Source organism: Notamacropus eugenii, chromosome 4, assembly GCF_028372415.1.
Source record: "Notamacropus eugenii isolate mMacEug1 chromosome 4, mMacEug1.pri_v2, whole genome shotgun sequence".
In the NCBI taxonomy this organism is placed as follows: Eukaryota; Metazoa; Chordata; class Mammalia; order Diprotodontia; family Macropodidae; genus Notamacropus; species Notamacropus eugenii.
In genome coordinates this window covers 120,907,171-120,928,412 of record NC_092875.1, presented here as the reverse complement: position 1 = coordinate 120,928,412, position 21,242 = coordinate 120,907,171, and the positions used below count along the sequence as shown (strand labels likewise).

Here is a 21,242-nt window from a genome sequence, read left to right as displayed (position 1 = left end):
AGTTGGGGCTAGATAATTTCAAGAAAATATTTACATAAAGTCATTTATGTTACTCCATGGCCCTAGAGACCACAGTGGAAGGGAAGGCCCAGTAGGAACAACATATATTATTAAATATATATCAAACTATGGCAGTAAATCCTATATATGCTAGTTCATACGTATACAATGTATATATATATATACATACATATGTGTATATGTATAATTGTATATAGGTCATGGCCTATATACAATTCAACTTTTAAAAAATTAGAATTTGCGAATATCCTATAAATATAAATATCTTCTTGGCCACCACCTTGCCCTCCCTCATGTACCTCCAGACTTCTCAGGAAAATAAAGTAAGCTATATATGAGCGGATTGTGATACCTGAGAAGATTGAGTCACTAACTCACTGGTCCATTGGCTCTTTCCAAACAATGCAAAAACACTGTCCCTGCCTTTAAACTTACATTTGACTGTAATTTACAACATATAAATAATTATGTACATACAAGAAACATGCAAAATTGATGGAAGGTAATCCCAAAAGGAAGGAAATAGCAGAGGTGGAGAGGGAGCATAGACCTGGGAAAGGTCAGGATTTGAGCTGTCATGATAGAAATCAAGGAAGCGAAGAGGCAGAAATAGAGAGGACATGCTGGACATTGGGGACAGCCCGTAGTGTAGAAATGTCACATGCTGGAATTTCTGGAGGAAAATATAGTATAAAGAGACTGTAACGGTAAGAAGGGGCCAGATTATGAAGGGCTCTAGATGCCAGACATTACATTTGATTCTGTTTGGTTATAGGGAGGCACTGGAGTTTATTGAGTGGTGGGGAGGGACAATATGTACTTTAGGAAAATCATTCTGGCAGCAGGAGGACAAACTGGAGTGGGGAAAGACTTGAGTCAGAGAGACCAATCAGAAGCCTATTACAGTCGTCTAGATGAGAGATGATGAAGACTTGTAATAAGGATTTTTTCCAGCTCAGTTTCTGTGATCTGAGTGCTTTCAACTGTGTTCTGTACAACAAATGAAAAAGGGGAAATATATGAGAGATGTTGTGAAGATAGAAATGATAATAGATTGGATATGTAGGTTAAGTATAAGGGAAGAATTGAGGATGACATTGGTGTTAGGAGCTAGGATGACTGGGAAGATAAGATGGTGATGCCTTTGACAATAATGAAAGTGAGGACAATAATGGAAGTGAGGTTTTGAGAGGGAATGAAAATGAGTTCTTTTTGATTTCTTGAGTTTGAGTGCCCATGAGACATTCAGTTTGACATATTCAAAAGGAGGTTTGTGACTGGAGCTAAGGAGGGAGTCTAAAACTGGATATATAGATCTGGATATCATCTGCATAGAGATGATAAGTGAACATGTGGAGGCTGGTAAGGAAAAATTACACCAGAAAATATAAAGGGAGAAGACAAGAGGCCCTAGGACAGAGCTGCAGTTCAGGAGAAGGGATTTGTGAATTTGTGAGTCTGACCTGGATGAAGCTGCAGTAAAGGAGACTGAAAAGTTGTCAGACAGGTAGGAGGAGAACCTAGAGAGAACAGTGTATTGTGAGGAGATGGTGATCAACAAATGTCAAAGGCTGCAAAGAGGTCACCAAGGACAACAATCAAGAGAAGGTCATTAGACAGTGGCAGTTAATCATTCCTTGCTAATTTTACAGAGGGCAGTTTATGATGAATGATGAGGTTGGAAATCAGACATGGGGCTTGAGGAAGAGGACTTAAACTTTTTCTGCTTGACTTTAGAGGAAGAACTAAGAACAGTGGGTGGAAGCTATGGAGAAGCAGATGTAGGGGAAAATTCCTAACAATTAAAGCCATCCAGAAGCAGAATGGGATGGGCTGCTTCCCTTGGTCTATTTCCCCTCATTGGAGTGCTTCAAGTAGAGGCTGGGTAAGAGTAATAGCTGACATTTACATGTCATTCTAAAATCTTCCAAACACTTTACATACATTATATCATTTGACCCTAATAGTAATCTTTTGAGGTAGATGCAAATGATTATATTATCCCTGTTTCACAGTTGAGAAAACTGATGCTTTCATAGTTTGTGACTCATCCACGGCCACAAGCTTAAGTGCTGGAAACAGGGTTTAAAACTGAGATCCTCCTGAATCCCAGGCCAGCATTATCTATATAATACCATACTGCCCCTCACCTGATATTGGGTATGACACAGAGAACATTCTTGTTCAGTTATGTGTTGATCCCTTCTGAGGATTTTTTCCAGCTCAGTTTCTGTGATCTGGGGGCTGTCAACTGTGCTCTGTACCAAGATGCCTGATAACTCTTTGTTCCATCAAATGAAAATTGAAGAGAAGACATTATAGCTGTCTTCAAGTACTTGGAAGGCTGCCATGGGAAATGAGATTTGTTCTATGTGGTCTCAGAGGACAGAGCCAGGACCAAAGTGTGGAAGTTACAAGAGGCAAATTTAGACTTGATGTTAGGAGAAGCTTCCTAACAATTAGAGCTGTCCACAAAAGGAATGGATTACCTTCCGTGGTAGAGAGTTCCCATCACTGGAGATCTCCAAGCAGAGGCTGGATGACCACTTGTTCAGTGTGTTGCAGTGGGGTTTCTCTTAGGGAATGAGTTGGATTAGATCATTGCAGCAGTCCCTTCTGATTCTGAAAAATTAACTCTTAATTTTTCTCCCAGAGTTTTAGGACTTAGGATTTCTCAGTCCTACCCTTGTCTTAGTAACCTAAACCGGAGATGAATTGCTACCAAGAGTGTTTATGGAGAAGTACAAAGCAAAGGTTATAACTTAATAAAAAGCCTAGCTATTTACAAAAGAACTTAATAAAGGCAGGAGAAAAAGGGTGAGGGAGAAAAAAGCTACTATTGTATCAACATATCATCTTGTGTTATTAGTCTGGCAGTTTAATGGCTACCTTAGAATCTTAAAGTACCGGGTAGCTATATTATTATTGCTAAGAGAAAGCACTGCAGAAATTTCCTAGCATCTCTTTTACAATCTGCTACTTTAAGAATTTTATCAGATATAGCATATGGGAAAGGTCTTCCTTGGAAATCCTGATGTTTTTCACTCCTACTGTTGACATAGCATCTTCGCAAGGCTCCTGTTGGTATAGAAAGCTTCACTAAAATGGTTGTATTTCAAAATAACCATTGTGTAGAAGAACATAGAAACCTACAATCTTTCTTCCACCACTACATTTCATTTTAAACCTTCTATTTTTAACCCAATGGTGAGATCCATGGCTAATGCTCCTTAGATTGGTGTCTAGACAGTTGAGCAAAACAGGAAATGAGTTACTTTGTTGTATGATAGGAGAATTTAACCTTTTGTCTTCTAGCTACAGACTGTGCCTGCTTTAAAAAACATTCCTTCCCTCTTGAGAATTTCAGGGATTTTAAGGAACTATAAAAACTTAGGCTCTCCACAGGGAACAAAGATAGATATTTAGCCAAAAAAAAAAAAAAAAAAAAAGTAAAGGGTACATGGTGTGTGTGTGTGTGTGTGTGTGTGTGTTTGTGTGTGTGTGTGTGTGTGTGTGTGTGAGAGAGAGAGAGAGAGAGAGAGAGAGAGAGAGAGAGAGAGAGAGAGAGAGAGAGAGAATAAACACCACTAGCTGGAGGGATAGGTTCATTCCTCTTCCTTCTTGTATTTCAATACAGGCGTAGCTACCTCGTGTTAAGATTGCTGCACTAGAAGAGAGGCTTTACATCAGGCAGTAAAGAGAAGCATCCTGGTATTGTAGAAAGAGCGCTCACTTTGGAATCAGAGGTATATGGGGATAAATACCTTTTAAAAGCCTTGTGGGGAAAACAGTTTATAAAACTTAAAGAGTCATATATGTTTGAGATCACATATACATGGTTGGGTTGACACCTTTAGAAATAATTTAGTCTAGTGCCCTTATTTGAAAGATAAATAGGCTTGGAGAAGGGAAACAGCGTACAGCCTCATGCAGGTAAATGAGTAGCAGAACAATAATTAAAAACCAGACGAAATGCTGCTACTTGTCACTTTCTTTTCCTCCCTTTCTCTCACCTTCCCTTTTTTCCTTCCCTCCTTTCCTCCCTCCCTCTCTTTCTTCTTTCTTTCCCTCCTTCATAGGGTTAAAATTGTTCTGAGGATCAAATGACATAACATATAAAATTCTTTATAAACTTTTAAGTGCTATATAAAATAATGCTACTATTGCTATACTATTACCACCACCACCACCACCACCACCACCACCACCACCACCACCACTACTACTTCTACAACTACAAATATAACTTAAAGAATTCCCAAATAATGGGGGTTTAATGGAATTGGAAGAATGAATCCAGCTCATACATGGCTAGGTTTATAATTTAAATGTGTTCATATAGCCTTTGGGTGCAACAAACTACATTCACATTCTGTTTGTGGTTCACTCCTCCATCTGTTTCCTGGTACTACATACTTGGAGGCTGAAACATAGCCCTTCACTTTTGTCAACTACTCTCTTGGATTTTGTTGTAAATTTATGATTTTTGACTCTGTTTCATTACTACCTCTAGTTTTTCCACAAACTGAAATGTCCACCCACTTCTTGATATTGAGTGATTTCTTCACAAACTCAAGCTTCATCTCCACTGGAACATTTGCATTTTTCTTCCCTCCTTGTCCATAGAGAGGAGAATATTCCATTTTCAATCCTGCCAGGGACCTATCCATATGTAAATACAAAAATGCTATTCAAATATGTAATTAATACCACTGACTCTCATTATAAGGCATATACTAGATATTTAATACTCATAAATACTTTGTGAATTGAATTGAGTTGAATGGTAGTGGTAGTAGATTTGTACCTTTATATGCTAATATTTTTTCTGTAACCAGAGACAGATGGCCAGAGTTGGAGATACAGTCTGTTGTCATAAAACAGAGCAAATTTTACTGGTTTATATTGGAATAACCCTATCCTCATTGGTCTCTATTTCATAGGACCTAAGAAATCACTTCTAATTAATTAAATATTATCTAATAATTATCATTGAAATTTGATATGATGATAATCATGATTAGATTACTAAAATGGAAGAGTATGCTGTTTTCAAAAGAAATAAACTTAATAAAAAAGGGAGGATAGTACCATATGTCATGAAGGTTTATATTTCTATAGAATGCATTGAATTTGTGGGAGGTAGAGAATATTTGGAGGATGAAAGTATACAGAAAAGAAATGATATCATTACGTTAGTATACTACTGGCTGTTTGGCCAGAGGATATAGATGACATTTCCCAACATGAAATCCAAAATTTACACAGAGGCAAGATATAGTAATGTGTGTATCCTACATCTTCTGATACAGGAGTCCTTGAGGTAATAAGGAAGCACTGGGAAGGTGTTATCAAGGCTGCCATTGTGTTTGACCTTGTGATACACAGGGTCATACCATTTAAGCCCTTTGATGTTATCTATACCTAAAACTTTGGGAAGGTCATAGCCCATCCCAGTACATGAGACTTCCTGAGTGTCGCATACAACATAAAGGCCCACAAATAGAGGCACAGGGAAAGTCATTTTTGAATAACAGAGTCTATTATTCCTGAAAGGTTATGCCCCATTTATGCTGTTAACAAAGGTGAAGATTACAAGGGTCAAAGACAGACTGTGAGACTGTCAGTAGGCCTTTCAGGTTCAAGAAAAGTATTTCATATCTTGTAGGGCTTTGAATAGCTCAAATGTATATGAAAAGGCTATCAGAGACAATGAACTTGCCCCCAGAGCACAAAATGCTGTATTACCTTTGTCTTCAGCCACTCATTTGTGTAAGGCCCAGTAGGAATCTGGGAAATGTAAATGATGGCCACCCTATGGCAGGGTAAAATAACTTACTGAGGAAACCCAGGTATGAACTAGGGAGAATTGTCATATAGGAAAGGTTCTGCCTCTCTTACTCCTTCCCCAAGAGGTGATAAACCTCAGAGTTGAGGCCTTGAGGGATTAAAACTAGAGAGGATTCTACCAGTCCTAGACTAAGGGTCTTTCCCCTTTTTGAAAGAGTGCTATAACACTCCACCTGAAAAGAGTACTATTAACACTCCAACTGAAAGAGCACAGTAATACTTAGCCAAGCAAAGTGTCCAGTAAAGACACTAAACAATTTAAGTCACATTTCATTAAAACCATAGCATTTGATAAAATTTTTACTTGCATTGCTGGCAGGTAGGTGCAGCAACTGGTGATAAGTGGATGGGAAGAGGCAGGAAAAGTAGGTAACAATTTTTGAATATTCTAATGTAGCATATTGACACCTATAAAAGTTCTACAAGGTTTGTGGGAAACAAAGGAAAAAGTTCTGTTTCCACAGGGTTAAAACTCCTCCTAGCTTTGAGTAATAGCAGTTAATCAGAGTTGTGACCTAGCATAGTGAGATAAAAAGTCAGAAACATATGCGCAGGCTTGATAAGCTGTTTGAGGGAAAGCCTATTAGAGAGAAGAACATGAAGTCACCTGGCCAATAGATGGTGTGGTAGGAAGTCCAATTTGGAACAGTATAAAAGGGCTTGCATTGGTCTGAACAAATTGCAGTCTTCCTGTAGCTTTACTTGGGAGCTACCGGTTCATTCAGGGGAGATGAATGTAAAGGTTTTTAAAGCTTTCCTGATTTCACAAGTATTGTTCTTTGTTTAAGGTGAGCACTTTGCTTAAGGTTCCTCACAGTTGGAGTCATGTTGGGCTCATTTCTTACAGCTTCAAGGTACTCTGTGAATCTACATTGACTGAAAACAATAGTTCATGAACTCTATCAATGTGTTTACTTTGGCTAATCAGCCAGAGGACACAGTACAAAGCTAAGGTTCTGTATCCACAATGCCATACTACCTTTCCAGGAAGAGAAAGGAAAAGCATAACAAGAGCTTAAGTCACCCCTATAGAGACTGACATAACTACAAAGCTCTCAGGTGAGCTAAGATTTGAAGAGGATGTGCAAAAGATTGAATCACAGACTTTCAGCGTTGGAAAGCAGGAACATGCAAAGAGAAGAGAATGATATGAATTTGGATGAACGGTGTCAGCAATGTTAAAGCCCAAAATAAGCTGAGGCTTGTAAAAGACGTTGAAGACAATGAGAAGAAGAAATGGGTTTTTAAGCCATATTCAGAGAAGGAACAGATGATGTAATGCTGACAGATGATATAAAGTGGAACTCATCTCTTATTTTGCTCCTGTCTTCTCTTTCAAGAAGAGTGATCTTCAAACTGGAAAGAGCAGGACACATTGTTTAGGGGGATATGATACAGAAGGTGGATGAGAGGAGAGTAAAAGGATGCCTAATTGTTATGGATAAATTCCTGTATCTTGGCCCAGATAAATCATACCCAGAATGCAGAAAGAGCTTGCAGCCATGATTATTAATGATCTTTGAAGAATATTTGAGAAGAGCTAGAAGGGACAGGAAGCCATGTGAAGTAGCAGAACAGGCATAAGATTTGGAGTTGAGACCTAGGTTCTACTATTACAGAATCTTGGAATCTCAGACTTGGCAGGAACCTCAGTTGTTATCTATCTGACACAACTTCTAAGAATCACTCTGAAAATATCCCCTAAAGGTGATTGTCCTGCACTTTGCTTTGAAGATCTCTAATGACAGGGAACCTTCATAATACCATCCGAGGAACTTCATTCCACTTTTGGCTAACTCTAGTTGTTAAGATGTTTTTCCTTATGTTAAGCCAAAATCTGCTTTTCCAAAACTTATAAAATTCGATCTGGACAGGACCAATCTAGTTCAATACCCTCATTTTACATATTAGGAAACTGAGGCTCAGAGAAATAAAATAATTTGCCCAATGTCACAGTGGTCAGAAATGAGATTTTAATTTAAGGTATCTGATTCCAGAACTAATGTTGTTTTCCCTGCACACTTGAGCTAAGTAGAATAACTTCTATCTTATCTCCATCTGTCTTTTCCAGCAGATTCCCTCCTTTGTTGTCCTCACTCTCTCACTTCTATCTCTCCAGGTCAACTGGCTGATTTCCTACTGCTTATAAATGTGTTTCCCCCATCCTCAAAAAGCCTTCACTTGACCAATCTATTTCTGCTAGCTATTGCCCCATATTTCTCCTGCCTTTTGTATCTAAACTCCTTGAGAAGGCTGTCTACATCAGGTGCCTCCTTTTCCTTTCCTGTCATTCTCTTCTTAACTCTCTAAAATCTGACTCCTGACCTCATCATTCAAACAGAACTACTTTGGCCAGATTTACAAAGCATCTCTTAACTGCAAAATCTAATGGCCTTTTTAAAAAAGAAAAGTCCCTAATCCTTCTAGAGTTCTCTGTAGCCTTTAACACTGTCAGCCACCCCCATCTTGATCTTCTCTTCTTTGTGGGTTTTTGTGACACTCCTGGTTTTCCTCCTACCTGTCTGACTTTCTTTTTAGTCTCTGCTGGATCTTCATCTAGGTCATACCCACTAATTGTGAGTCTCACAGGGCTCTGTACTGTTCCACTTGGTGATATCATCAGTTCCTATGGATTAAATTATAATCTCTATGCTAACGATTCTCAAATTTATTTCTTCAGAACTAACCTCTCGGCTATTGGACATCTCAAACTGGATGTCCCATAGATAGCCTGTATCTTCCAAACTGAACTCATTATCTTTTCCCTCTCTTCCAAACTTCTCTGTTACTATTGAAGATACCAGCATCCTCCCAATCACCTAGATTCAAAACCTAGGTGATATCCTTGATTTTTCACTGTCACTCCCCATAAACATTCTGTTGCCAGATCCTGTCAATTTTACCTTCATGATGTTTCTTATATTCTTCCTCTTTTCTCAGATGCTGCCACCACTCTGAGACAGATCCTCATCATCTCATGCCTGGGCTATTGCAATAGCCTTCTGGTTGATCTCCCTACCATAAGTTTCTCTCCAGTCCAGTCTGTCTATCCAATTGATTTTCCTAAAGTGTCTAGTCTGACTGTCAAACATCCCTTATTCAATAAACTCCAGTGGCTGTCTTTCATCTACAGGATCAAATATAAAATCCTCTGGCATTTAAATCCCTTCAGAATCCCCCCTTCCCCTCTTCTCCCAACTCTTCTAGTCTTCTTCAACTTCTTCCACTCCCCTTCACCTACTCTACCACGATCTAGTGACACTGGCTTCCTCTCACTAGGCCTTATATCTCTTGGTACATCTTCTCTGACTGCTCCACATGTTCCATTGCTCCACGTGCCTGGAATACTCCTCATCTCTGCCTCCTGGTCTTTCTGGCTTTCTTTAAATTTCAACTAAAGTTCTACCTTCTACAAGAAATCTTTCCTGATCCCTCTTAATTCTAGACCATTCCTTCTATTGATTATTTCCTATATGTCTTGTTTGTACATTGTAGTTTGCACCGTCCAATAGACTGTGAGCTCCTTGAGAGATAAAACCATTAAAAAATTATTAAAAAATTATTTATTTTTGGTTTTTAGCATTCACTTCCATAAGATTTTGAGTTCAAAATTTTCTCCCCATTGCTCCCCTCTCCCCACCCCAGGATGGCATGTAATTTGATGTAGGCTCTACATATACATTCATATTGAACCTATTTTCACATTAGTTATGTTGTAAATAAGAATTAGAATCAATAGGAAAAACCATGAGAAAGAAGAAACAAAAAAAAAAAGAGCAAATAATATAGTTCAGTCTGCATTCATATTCCATAGTTGTTTTTTCCTGGATGTGGACAGCACTTTCCATCATGAATCCTTTGGAGTTGTCTTGGATCCTTGCATTGCTAAGAAGAGATAAATGTATAAAAGTTAATCATCACACATGGTAGCTGTTACTGTATATAATGTTTTCCTGTTCTGTTCACTTCATTCAGCATCAATTCATTTAAGTCTTTTCAGGTTTTTCTGAAGTCTGCGTGTTTATCATTTCTTATTATACAATAGTATTCCGTTACATTCATGTACCACAACTTGTTCAGCCATTCCCCAACTGATGGGCATCCTCTCAATTTCTAATTCTTTGCTACCACAAAAAGAGCTGCTATAAGTATTTGTGTATATGTGGGTCCTTTTCCTATTTGTATGATTTCTTTGGGATATAGACCTAGAAGTGGTATTGCTGTGTTAAAGGGTATGCACATTTTTATAGACCTTTGGACATAGGATGAAACTACCTTTTGCTTTTCTTTGTATCCCCAGTACAGTTCCTGGCACATAGTAGACACTGATATATATCTATATCTATATCTACATATCTATATATCTATATATCTATAGATGGAGTAAAGAGTGAAGTGAAGTGAAATATTGGGTTAACTCTAATTATATGATTTTTTAACAAGAATAAGTTTAAAATCCTCTATTTAGGTCTAGAAAATGAACTGTGTAAGTACAGGAAAAGGGTGACTAAAGTAGTTAATAATTCATATAATCAGGACCTTAGACTTTCAGTGGAATGTTTGCTTAATATGAGTCAAAATAGTACAGATTTTAAATCCAGGAAGGTCCATAGGATCATTGATTTAGAACTGGAGGAGACCCTAGAAGCCACTGAGTGTAACCCTCTCATTTTACAGATGAAATAGGAACAGGAATCACTTGCCCATGATCACATACAACTAGTAAGCATTTGAGTTGGGATTTGAATCCAGGACTTAATCTAAGTGTAGGGCTCTTTCCCCTACACCATACTTGTGCTCTGAGCTGGTTAGCCTACAACTGGAATTTAGTTCTTGATGTCACACTTGAAGAGAGACACTGACAAACTGGAACATTTCAGAGTATGGTTAAGAGTCTAGGAAGGCACCTCTTGGCCTTCTTAGACATGGAGAATCCTCTACTTCACCAGAGTTAAACTAGCTACCATGCTGGGTTTTTCTTGGTGGGAAGAAAATTGACTAATAGAGCAGAACCAGTTTAGAATCAGGACTATGAATATATATTCTTATTCAGTATTTGATAACTATATCATTACAAGCCAAGTCAATCTTATATGCCCCTTTCTTGTGTGTTAGTCATTTAAGTAGTGTAATACTTGGATTTAGGACATTGCTAGCAGTTCCTTCAAGGAGGTGGGGTGGGGAACATAGCCCTGTCTTCAAATCTTTGCAAGGATGTCATGTGGAAGAAGTGATGGGCTTATTTTTCATGACTCTGGTAGACAGAATTAGGAATATCGGGTAGAAGATAGAGAAGGATTTCAGGTAGAATTTAGTAACAGAGATTTTGAACATAGACTATCCTGTGAAGCCATGAATAGCTCTGGAGACATTCATGCTAAGGCCATAACAATATTTGTGTGGATATTGTAGGGATGATACAATTATAAGGGTTTCTTTATCTTTTTTTCTGTCACAGATTCCTTTGGCAGTTTGGTTAAATGCAAGAAGCCTTTCTCAGAAAAGTGTTTTCAATGCATAAAAATGAAATACATAAGATTACAAAGGAAATCAATCATACTAAAATAAAGTTATCAAGATATTTTAAAAAGCAAGTTCATAGACTCTAGGTAAGGAATTCTTGGGCTGAAGGATGTCCAAGTTCCTTCCAAACTTGGGATTCTTTTATTCATATTTGTTTGTGAGAATGCATATACCATAAAACTGCACACAGATATGTAATTATATATGTTTATATAAATCTGTATATTTAGGTTGATGGATTAGTCTTTTAACAAGTGTTTACTAGGTATGTGTAGAGTTATATTTGTCTTTGAATATACATTTATCTTAACTATAGCGGCTACTATTCTTTTTTTTTAAATTTATTTATTTAACTTTTAACATTCATTTTCACAAAATTTTGGGTTCCAAATTTTCTCCCCATTTGTCCCCTTCCCCCACCCCAAAACACCAAGCATTCTGATTGCCTCTATCACCAATCTGCCCTCTCTTCTATCATCCCTCCCTTCCCTTGTCCCCATCTTCTCTTTCGTCCTGTAGGGCCAGATAACTTTCTATTCCCCATTACCTATATTTCTTATTTCCTAGTGGCAAGAACAGTACTCCACAGTTGTTCCTAAAACTTTGAGTTCCAACTTCTCTTCATCCCTCCCTCCCCACCCATTCCCTTTGGGAAGGCAAGCAATTCAATATAGGCCATATATGTGTAGTTTTGCAAATGACTTCCATAATAGTCATGTTGTGTAAGACTAACTGTATTTCCCTCCCTCGTCTCCTGCCCCCCATTGCTTCTATTCTCTCTTTTGATCCTGTCCCTCCCCAAGAGTGTTGACTTCAAATTGCTCCCTCCTCCCATTGCCCTCCCTTCCATCATCCCCCCCACCCTGCTTATCCCCTTCTCCCCCACTTTCCTGTGTTGTAAGATAGGTTTTCATACCAAAATGAGTATGCATTTTATTCCTTCCTCTAGTCGAATGTGATGAGTGAACTTCATATTTTTCTCTCACCTCCCCTCTTTTTCCCTCCCCTAAAAAGTCTTTTGCTTGCCTCTTTTATGAGAGATAATTTGCCCCATTCCATTTCTCCCCTTCTTCTCCCAATATATTTCTCTCTCACTGCTTAATTTCATTTTTTAAAGATATGATCCCATCCTATTCAATTCTCTCTGTGCTCTCTCTCTCTCTCTGTGTGTGTGTGTGTGTGTGTGTGTGTGTGTGTGTGTGTGTAATCCCACATACTACCCAGATACTGAAAAGTTTCAAGAGTTACAAATGTTGTCTTTCCATGTAGGAATGTAAACATTTCAACTTTAGTAAGTCCCTTATGACTTCTCTTTGCTGTTTACCTTTTCATGCTTCTCTTCATTCTTGTGTTTGAAAGTCAAATTTTCTTTTCAGCTCTGGTCTTTTCATCAAGAAAGCTTGAAAGTTCTCTATTTCATTGAAAGACCATTTTTTCCCCTGAAGTATTATAGTCAGTTTTGCTGGGTAGGTGACTCTTGGTTTTAGTCCTAGTTCCTTTGAGTTCTGGAATATCCTATTCCGTGCCCTTCTATCCCTTAATGTAGAAGCTGCTAGATCTTGTGTTATCCTGATTGTATTTCCACAATACTTGAATTGTTTCTTTCTAGCTGCTTATTTTCTCCTTGACCAGGGAACTCTGGAATTTGGCCACAATGTTCCTAGGAGTTTCTCTTTTTGAATCTCTTTCAGGTGGTGTTCTGTGGATTCCTTGAATACTTATTTTGCCCTCTGGTTCTGGAATCTCAGGGCAGTTTTCCTTGATAATTTCATGAAAGATGATGCCTAGGCTCTTTTTTTGATCATGGCTTTCAGGCAGTCCCATAATTTTTAAATTGTCTGTGCTGGATCTATTTTCCAGGTCAGTTGTTTTTCCAGTGAGGTATTTCACATTATCTTCCATTTTTTCATTCTTTTGGTTTTGTTTTGTGATTTCCTTGTTTCTCATAAAGTCATTAGCCTCCATCTGTTCCATTCTAATTTTGAAAGAACTGTTTTCTTCAGTGAGCTTTTGAACCTCCTTTTCCATTTGGCTAGTTCTGCTTTTTAAAGCATTCTTCTCCTTATTGGCTTTTTGAACCTCTTTTGCCAATTGAGTTAGCCTATTTTTCAAGGTGTTATTTTCTTCAGCATTTTTTTGGGTCTCATTTAGCAAGGTGTTGACCTGCTTTTCATGCTTTTCTTGCATCTTTTTCATTTCTCTTCCCAGTTTTTCCTCCACCTCTCTAACTTGATTTTCAAAATCCTTTTTGAGCTCTTCCATGGCCTGAGTCCATTGAATATTTATTTTGGATGTTTGGGATACAGAAGCCTTGATGGTTATGTATTTCCCTGATGGTAAGTATTGTTCTTCCTCATCAGAAAGGATGGGAGGAGATACCTGTTCACCAAGAAAGTAACCTTCTGTGGTCTTATTTTTTTCCCCCCTTTTCTGGGCATTTTCCCAGCCAGTTACTTGACTTCTGAGTGTCCTCTCCACACCCACTTCTCCTCCAGATCCACCCAGCTAGCACTTGGGGTCTGAGATTCAAATACTGTTTCCCAGCCTCGAGGCTTTCATTGGGGGCAGGGCTGCTATTCAGTTGAGATTAAGTTCAGGTGCTCAGGTAGGGGCAGGGCCACTACTGGGGCTTAGTTCCCTCAGGGGGTTTATGAGGAGACCTTCAACATTGGATCCCAACTCCTGCCTGCTTTGGGAGCCCTTGTCCACTGCCGCCTCCACTGCTGCCTCCCGAGAGGGCCTGAGTTATGGGGACACCCCGCTCCCCTCTCGGTGAGCTAAAAAGCCCCTCTCACTGACCTTTGGTGCCTGTGGGTGGAGGGACCTGCACGGCCACTGGAGATTCTGTCCCTGAAGCCTGCTTGGATCTGCTCCTCTCGGTGCTGCATGGCCAAGGCAGGGCTGGGCTCTGCTCTGGGTCTGGTGTGCAAGGGACCTTTCATGTCAGTTTTTCAGGTGTCTCTGGAACAGAAATCTCCTCCACTCCATTGTTCTGTGGCTTCTGCTGCTCCAGAATTTGTTGGGAGTTCTTCTTTACAGGTATTTTATGGGCTGTGGGTTTGGAGCTATCATATGTGTATCTTTCTACTCCTCCATCTTGGCTCCAGCAGCTACTATTCTTGATGCTGGGTGATTCAGTGATGAAAATTCTAGATCTAAGTTTTGGCTCTGAAATCAGTTTATATGGGAAGGGAGAGAAATCTGAGTGGCAAAGAATGAGACCTAGTGCACTTACCAAGTCAAGTCCCAGTCATCAAATATTAGTAATATTAAAGGGAAAGGCATCATTAATGATAATGTTGTCCTTCACCCAAACCAAGATTCAAGAATCACAGAAAGATTGAATGAAGACAGGTTCCATGGAGTGAATAGCCATTATATATGTTGCTTTGGAAGCTTGGGGAATATTATCAGTGGCAAATTTTCCTAAGACTGTTTCACCAATTCAGTATTGGTTAGTCAACAAGTATGAGTTGGTTCTGGCACTGTCAGGCCTAAAGAATGCAGGCTAATAATTAGAATCCTTCAGTAGTTTATACATAGTCTATTATTTCATCCATGTGGTCCTTCCACCATGGACATAACAAGTTCCTATCCTTTTCTAATTTAGACAGTTTTATGAGTTGCTTTGTCCAACATTTTGGGAATGTTCATAGGATGATGGAATTAGATGAGGAAGGGACCTTAGATATCAAGTCCAATACTTTCATTCTGAGGATGAGGAAACTAAGGCCTCGAGGAATTAATGACTTATAAAAGGTAATATAGCTATTAAGTGGAAGAGTTAAGATTTGAATATAAAACCTTTGGCTCCAAATCCTGGGCTCTTTCTAAGGTGCCACACTGCCTGTAATGAGGAGAGCTGCTGAACTGGGTCAAGTACATATAGTACATATAACTTGAAGGGCACTGATGGATTGATTCTCAAAGTGTCTGAAAGAGGAGAAGATGACAAATGTATAGAGAACATTAAGAAGATATGAATGAAGGGGACCTAGAAGTACCATATCTCAGACTATACTGCAAAGCAATAAGCCTCAAAACTATTTGGTCCTTCTTAAAAAAAATAGAAAAGTTAACAGTGGAACAGATTAAGTACACAAAATATAGAAGGAATTGAACACAGGGATGTTCAGTAAATTCATGAATGCTTATTACTGGGGAACGGAGCCCTTATCTGACAGAAACTGCTGAGAAAACTAGAAAGCAGATTGGCAGTAATTAACTTTAGACCAATATCTCACACCATTTATCACAGTAAGTTACAAATGTATACGTGATCTAAATATGACAGATCATATCATAAACAAATTACACAAGAAGGGAATGAGATACGTTTTAGTACTATGAATAGGGAGAGTATTCTTCACCAAAGAAGGTATAGAGATGATGATAAAAGATAAAATAGACAATTTTGATTACATAAAATTGAAAAACTTTTGCACAAATGAAATTAATTTAGTTAGATTAAGGAAGACTGGGATGTGGGAAAAATCATTGCAACAAATTTCTCTGATAAAGGTGTTATTTCCAAACTACATAGGGAATATATATATATATGTACATACACACAAATACAAACACATTATGTACAGGAGCCATTCCTAATACATAAATGGCAAAAGGATATGAACAGGCATTTTTCTAAAAAGAAATGCAAATCATCAATAATCATATAAAAATATTTCAAATCACTAATAATAAAAGAAATGTAAATTTATGCATCAGATTGTCAGGTGACAAAAAAAGGAGAATAATAGTCATTAAAGGGCATGTGGAGGATAGAGACTCTGATGTACCAGTGATGGAGCTTTTAATTGTTCCAATCGTTCTGAAAAGCAATATGTAATCACCCTTCCCCTCCCCTCCAAAATTACCAGATTGTGCATGCCTTTGGACTCAGCAAGACCACTGTGAGGTGCTCAAAGAGGTCAAAGACAGAGGGAAAGGATTAATATGTGAAAAATATTTATGGTAGCACTTTTGTTGTAATAAAGAACTGGAAATAGAGTGAGTACCCATCAGTTGGAGAATGGCTGAATAAATTATGGTGCAGGAATATTATTAAGATTATATTATACATACTATATATTACAATAATATAAAAGTTATATTATTATACCATAAGAAATTATGAATGAGAAACCTGAGAACACATATATGAATTAATGGAGGTTGATTGGTTGATTGGTTGTCCCTCCTTCTTGAAGAGGACCAAAATGATATCACTATGCTAGAATCAAGGTACAGTGTGTCAGACTATGGCTGATCAGATCAATATGGACTCAGAACGTTCTACCTCAGATCAGGCGCAAATAATTCATGTGAACATTTGGAATGGATTCTCTAAATTTGCACATCTTGAGTTTCTTTTGGGCTACTTCAATTTTGCATTGCTCATAGAGCACAGTGCCTTCTCTGATGAGGGCATGCCATGCTTACTGGTCCTGTGCCAGTGTCTCCCATGTCACACAATCAATGCCAAAGATTTTATGAGAGACCTTGAGAGTGTCCTTGTATTTCTTCTTCTGACAACCATGTGAACACTTGCCCTGTGTGAGTTCTCCATAAAATGATCTTTTTGGCAAGTGTATGTTTTGCATTTGAACAACATGGCCAGCCCATCAGAGTTGCATTCCCAGAAGCATAGTTTCATTCAAACTCTTTCAAAAAACCATTCGTCGGAAGTTTAGTTTGAGAAAGGATCTCAGTGTCTGGTACCTTATCCTGCCAGGTGATCTTCAGAATCTTCCTAAGACAATTCAAATGGAAGTGACTCAGTTTCCTGGCATGGCACTGGTATACTATCCAGGTTTCACAGGCATACAACAATGAGGTCAGCACAATGGCTCTGTAGACCTTCAGTTTGGTAGTCAGTCTAATACTTCTTTTCTCCCATACTATTCTTCAGAGCCTCCCAAACACTGAGATACCTCTGGCAATGCATGTGTCAACCTCATTATCAATGTGTACATCCCTGGAAAGTACACTACCAAGGTAAGTGAACTTATCCACAGAATTCAGAACTTCTCCATTAATGGAGAGTGAAAACTAAGAGAACAATTTATACAGTGCCTACAATAACTTGAAGGCAAATAACTTTGAAACACTTAAGAACATTAATGATGAAAGCTCTCATTTAAATAACTCTTTAAGGTTTACAATGTTATCTTATGTGATTCTCACAACAATTCTCTTATTAGCCTCATTTTGAGGATGAGTAAGGTGTGGAGAAGTGGTGACATGCCCAGGATCTCACAGCTAGTAATATATAAGCAAAGATTGAACTTCTTTCAAGCCCAGCACATTATTTACTACACCACCTACTCACAAAAACAGTCATGATTGAAAAGACTAGTGACCTCTTGGCAGAGATGATGGACTAGATTTTCAGAATGAGACATACATTTTCAGACATAGACAATGTGTCAATTTATTTTGCTGGGTTATACCTATTTATTATTGGGAAGGGTTTCTATTTTAGGAGACGGAGGCATTGTGAGGTGATGAGGAATTAGTGAGTGGGTGACTGTGATAAAAAAATGAAATAAAAGAACATCAATGAAACATTTAAAAAACATAGAAGGGAGAAGAAGAATGTTCAGAAGGGGAAAACAACCAGCAGGGCAGTTTAGTTACCATGATGTCAAATTTAATATATGCCTTAAAAAACTCTATAGAAGTTCAATATAACATATGATCTTTTTTTTGTTCTTTGTATATTGAAATATTCATTTTTTGACATTTATCAAGTTGAAAATAAAAACAAAATTTAAAAAAATCATGGAATTAATTATGTGAAAAGAATCAAGTGGATACCACTAACTTCTAAACCAGAAAATTTCAAAGCACTTAAGATGGAAAAAATGCTATTTACATCCAGAGAAAGAGTTGTTGAAGTCTGAATGCAGATTGAAGCATGGTATTTTCATTTTCTTCCTTTTTTTCCTTTTTAAATTTTGGTCTATTTCTTCTTTTACAACATGACTAATATGGAAATATATTTTACATGATTACACACATATAACCTATATCAAATGGCTTACCCTCTTAAGACAAGGTGCAAGAAAACTTGGAGCTCAAAATTTTAGAAAAATGATTGTTAAAATTTGTCTTTACAAAAATAAAATAGTATTAAAAAAAGACTGATGGATCTGGAATCTCACCTCTGGGAACACAACTTTATTGGTCCTCTGACTCAGTTTGTCTCTGAGCCCATACTTATATTATACTTTAATTCTTGCAAGTACTTCCTTATGTTATACTTTTAATTCCTGCAAATGCCTTCCATATAAGGAGGGTAGTACAAATATTATTATTTTCATTTTACAAAGAGGGAAACTGAAGCTCTAAATGATTTGCCCATGGGCATGTAGCTACTAAGTGTCAGAAGTAGGATTTACACTAACATAGTTTAAGGCCAGTTCTTTATTGACTATATCATATTGCCCCTGATATCCTTTGAGCTTTGTGGAACTTGCCAGAGTTTATGTCTTCTTGGCACAGTCTTTGAGTGCTCAGATTCTCTTCCACACTCAAGAGAGGTATGACAATGTTGTGAACAACATCAGAGTGTTACGGGTAAGCAAAACAGCAACGTTTGATGTATATCTGCGTTATGTGAAATAAGGGAACAGGTTTTACATTTTAACATCCCAATTTGAACTATGGCTGTTCCCTATTAAAATGAATGTCTTTAAAGGAATTTGTGGGATTGTAAGCTTTAAAAGACCTTCTGGGTTTAATGAAAGGCTACCCAGATGTTATGATGCTAGTAAAAAGATAGAATTTGTGGTTAACCCATGACTGTTTACTCAAAATGAACATGGAGAAAATAGGGCTCCCAGAATTGTAATCCCCTGAGGACTTGACCTGATACAATATTTCGTTCTGAAAAGAAAAAATCCCCTGTGTTTTTTTTTGGAAAAAATAATTTCTTTTTCACCAGCAAGTGAGAGTATTCCTCATTAGTCTCTGGGATAGAAATGACCCTAATAGCTTATAATTATAAGACTGTCAACATTTACTTCTTTTCTAAGAAAATAGTAGAAAATGATCAATGAGTATAGACTGCACAACAGACAAGAGAGTCAACTGTTGTAGCTCCATATTCCAAGAGGTTCTATATAAAGCAAAATCAGATTTAGAAGGGACAAGATGAGCCTCACAGAAATAGCACCTAGCACTTTAAGCTCACAATTTCAAGGTAGTCTAAAGTTTAGTGAACAGATAACAGAAGATGGTATCTGAGCCTAGGATATAAATTTCTGAATCATATCTTAATTATAGGAATGACAGGATCCTGACCAGGAATGGAGTGTACCTTAGAATATATTTGGCTGGTGCCTTGTAAATCAAATCAAAATAACTTTAAGCAACAACAACAGCAAAAAGATAGAGTAAGGAGAAAACTATCTAAATATATGCACTATGTTAGATACTGTAGAGAGTAACTTTAATATAGGAAAAAGAATTGCACTGAAATCTAAGGAGACAAAATAAAACATTTATTGAGCACTTACTATGTTAGTTTGGTTACAAAATATAATAAAGTATCTAGTATCAAAATCTCTGGCTTCAAATTTATATATGGAATTGTATGAAGTTTAAGCAAGATAAAATAGAAGTTTTATTACAAGGGGACAAATCTGATTTCAGAATTATTACTGAGACTTGGTGGGATAAGAGCCATGACTGAATCATGGGTCTGGATAGATAGGCTATGTTTTAAAAAAATCAAAACCCAAAACAAAACAGGATAGGTAAATGATGGGATAGGGTAGCACTGCATATTAAGCAGATGTATTCATGTAAGTGTAACTCTTGGGCTAAAGGGCTATTTGCATGGGACTGTCCTTATTGGTGAAGACATTACTCAATGCTTATGGGTAGAATTGGAGAAATCTTGATCTTCTGGCTTTCAGCTTTGAGGTAAAAGATGTGATTCCAGACTCTCTTTATGTCCTTGAAGGTAAAGAAAGAATCTAGGAAGAAGCAGGAATGTAGAAGAATTGTCAGCTTTGATCATGTGCCTATCCCTAGCTTTCTGCATTAGAGACTTTGGAGAATTTTCTCTTGAATGAGATCTGAGATTCTATGTCTCTTGGTTGAGCTAATTTCACTCCCAATGGGAAACTTCATACCCTTTATTTATTGTCTGGGATGTATTCTCATACATACACTTTCTCTGATTCTGTTTTGCTATCTGTTTGTATAAATGGGTTTATTGCCAGTTGCTGTATGTGTTTATTGTGGAACTGGCAACTGGAGGGAAAGGAGTCAAGCCTTGAATATATTGCTTAGAGTTTGCCTTTCTCAGATAATGACTGGGAATGCGCTTGAATGTAAATCCATTTTCCTTTGACTAACAATATTTAAAGGATCAGATACAATTTTAGGCCAGTCTCAATTCCCCAAGGAGAGCCAGGTGGCCAACCTCTTGACCAATCTCCTGCTTCTCTTCCTGGCAGGAATCAAAGTTGCCTTGGAGAAGAGTGGGAGAAGGAAACTCTAGGGATATTTATTTATTTCTCCCTTTGAGCTTCATCTAGATAGACCTATATGGATACATACAACCTACATGGGTAAAATACAGAGTAGTTCACACATTACATTTTATATAAGAAAAGTCAGGAACTAGAGGAGGAAAGAATGATGGAGAATATTTAGGTGAAGAGTAACAAAGGAAGAAACAGAAGGTCTTCTGTCCCTGGAGTATAATGTAAACACTTGAACAGAAAGATCAAAGAGGCATTTGGGAAATAGATGACAAGCCTGATAACCACATATTATAGTGTGGTGATAGAAGACTTCCATTGTCTAGATGTTTCTTGGAGCTCTCTCTCTCT

The 21,242-nt window shown here is 37.7% G+C and overlaps 1 protein-coding gene across 1 annotated transcript in view; it reads left to right on the top strand.

Moving 5' to 3' along the window:
* Nucleotides 1-17,391, top strand: part of NTAQ1 (N-terminal glutamine amidase 1) — an 86,330-nt gene extending 68,939 nt beyond the window's left edge. Inside the window, exons 6-7 of the transcript XR_011965781.1 lie at nt 3,659-3,767; nt 17,306-17,391. The gene's annotated coding sequence lies outside the window, so the exon portion shown is untranslated. The remainder of the gene's footprint in view (nt 1-3,658; nt 3,768-17,305) is intronic.
* The last annotated feature ends 3,851 nt before the right edge of the window (nt 17,392-21,242 follow it).